The sequence below is a fragment of the Aplysia californica genome, unplaced genomic scaffold (genome assembly GCF_000002075.1).
Source record: "Aplysia californica isolate F4 #8 unplaced genomic scaffold, AplCal3.0 scaffold00717, whole genome shotgun sequence".
Lineage (NCBI taxonomy): Eukaryota > Metazoa > Mollusca > Gastropoda > Aplysiida > Aplysiidae > Aplysia > Aplysia californica.
In genome coordinates, this window is record NW_004797987.1 from 256,056 (window position 1) to 258,974 (window position 2,919).

Below are 2,919 nucleotides of genomic sequence, written 5' to 3' on the forward strand. Positions count from 1 at the left end.
TCTCTCTCTCTCTCTCTCTCTCTCTCTCTCTCTCTCTCTCTCTCTCTCTCTTTCTCTTTCTCTGTCTTCAGAAGTACTAGTAGTATAGAAACTAAACCTTGATAAAACACTATGCATTATGATTCGAATAGGCAGGTGGACCTTTTATTAAAATAGGAGATTTCGCGATTAAAATTGCAAATATAACTCTGTCATGAATATTTTTAAAAACAAACCCCTCAACTAAACGGGTATGCAATACTTTGTGTCATCAGCCGTTTCTTGGTCGATCCTAGGGCTTCCCTGAGTTTGAACGACGGCAAAGACATTTTGACAATGACTGTTCAAACAATAAACATGGACGGATTACACCTGCCTGGAGTGACTAACTTATCTCTCTCCTTTCATCTTCTCTTGCTAGCAGAGTCAAACATTTTCCCTCTCTGCGTGTGAGCTCAAAATTAAATTCCGTACGCCTTTCTGTTGAAGCGTAGAGTGTCTAATCTCCGATTCATGAGGTGCCCCATGGTGCGCCCATCGCACACCCACATAAATGCGATTTGAGAACCTTAAGATCAGCAGTCAGCACGAGTGGATATGTGAGGCGTCGTGGTGAAATCAGGCGCTCGTCAAAATATTGAAATCGAAGAAACCGGCATATTTCCGTTGGTTTGGAAATTTTTATCCCATTTTTGCTTGATTTTAAATCAACACTTTATATATCCAAATAAAAACACATGTTGTTGTGGATTTTACTTTTAAAAAGTTGATTAAAGGCGCAACAAAGGTAAATTTTCTGTTTCCAAGGGTCTCAAGTTATGAAAGTTACTGAAATTTGGGGACCCTTTTCTCGTTAATTTTACCTCTAAAAGCAGGCGACCCCCACCTTCTTCAATGATAAATATCTCGACTTTTTTCCCCAAGATAGGTGGGTTCCACAGCGCTGTGTCACACATAACTCTAACGGTGGAACTGTGAAAAATAAAGCATGATAGACTGGTGTCAGTACGGGCTGGATAACGTAGACTTCATTTGTTTTTGGTAAGTGTTTTACGGCGCTCGCAATTGCATAAAGTCGTATGAGCGCACTTGACACATTTAACATTTTTTGGTTTGGTAGGAATCAATATTGAATTTTTCTCAGGAGGCCTATTCTTATCGATTTTAGACCACCAAGGGATCTTTAACGTACGCAACTTGGACACGGGGCATGATAGACAGCAGTAAGAAGGAGCCAATAAGTAGCAGTAGAAAGGTTGAAAAAAGATTCAGGAACCCAGAGGAGGGGGACAAAAGAGGTGAGGGGATGGGGCAAAAAGTGGAAAGGAAAGCAGACGACAGAACATTGTTAAAGAACAGGAAAGGAGGTAAAAAGAGAAATTATTTTAGAGAAGAAAAATTTCCCGTCGATGTCGGGATTCGAACCCTGGACATACTGAATGGGAGGTGAACACCGTAACGTCTTGACCACGAGAGCCCCCTTAGACACCATTCATAGTGGTGGGGTGGTACTGTTTATAATGGATGTGAGAGCTGGACTCTTAAACAAAGGCACAAAGAGAAGACTGGAGGCAGCTGAAATGTGTACTCAGATTCTCGTGGACTAAGAAGAAAACAATGTGTCACAACTGAGTGGGATCAGGCTCTCGTCAATTTTTGGGCACGTAGAATTATTGGTATCATTTTAAAGCTTGTTTCATTGTCTTGCTTTGGGCAAAAAAATATCCAATATCTTGAATACATGTCGAGATGTTTGCAAATGAAGGAGGTGGGGGTTATCTTGTTTCAGAGGTAAAATTAGTGCAAAAATGGCCTCCAAAGATGAGTTATTTCCGTAGCTTGAGAGTCTGTGGAAACTGAAAATTTATAATTGTTGTGCCTTTAATCGACGTTTTACAGAAAAAATCCACACAGAAATGTGCTCCTTAATGGGCATGAAAAGTGTTGAGCCGAAAAAAAAACCCACCTAAAATTCCCAAACTTGCTGAAAAATGCTAGTTTCTTCACTTTGATTATTTTGACGAGCGCCTGATTTCACCACGCTGCCTCATAAATAGAGAAGTACTCCAAAAGGCAGGTTGTGAAAGATCGATAATCAAATCCATCAGAAAAGTACATTTGAGATTCTTTGGCCAGGTTTAATAGATCAAATGTGAGGCAGCGTGGTGGAATCAGGCTCTCGTCAAAATAATCAAAGTGAAGAAACTTGCATTTTTCAGCAGGTTTGTGAATTTTTATAAAGTTTTTTTTTTTTGGCTCAACATCTTTAATGCCCACTAAAGAACTCATTCTGTGTGGATTTTTCTAAAAAACGCTGATTAAAGGCACAAAAAATTAAAAAAAATTCCGTTACCACGGACTCTTAAATCAAGCTAAGGAAATAACTTATCTTTCTCATTAATTTTACCTCTGAAAACAGGTGACCCACACTTCCTTCATTCGCAAATATCTCGACTTGTATTTAAGATAAATGGATATTTTTCTCATCCAACTAAAGACAAGTGAACAAGCTTTAAGATCATACCAATAACTCGACATGTCCAAAAATTGACGAGAGCCTGATTCCACCGCGCTGCCTCCCAAATGGATTAGAGAAACTGTTGCTGCGTGGAAAGAGAGAGGGAAAGAAGAGAAGAGAAGGACAAAGAACAACATACACAGATGGCTTGAACAGCTTTGCAACGAATAACACAAAAAGAAAAACCGAGCTGATCAGGAAGACAGACGACAAGAAGGAATGGGGTACAATGATCGTCAATGTCTACCCCAGACCTGACATATGAAGACTAGAAGAAATCTATGTTTTTATTATATCGTCAAAATTCCAGAAATTTTCATTCGATTCCCAGTTGTTGTAAGGATTGGAGTGGAGTAAACTATGAAATGTATTAACATTTTTGTGGCGTGACAGATCCTTTATTTTGTGGTCTTATTCACCCC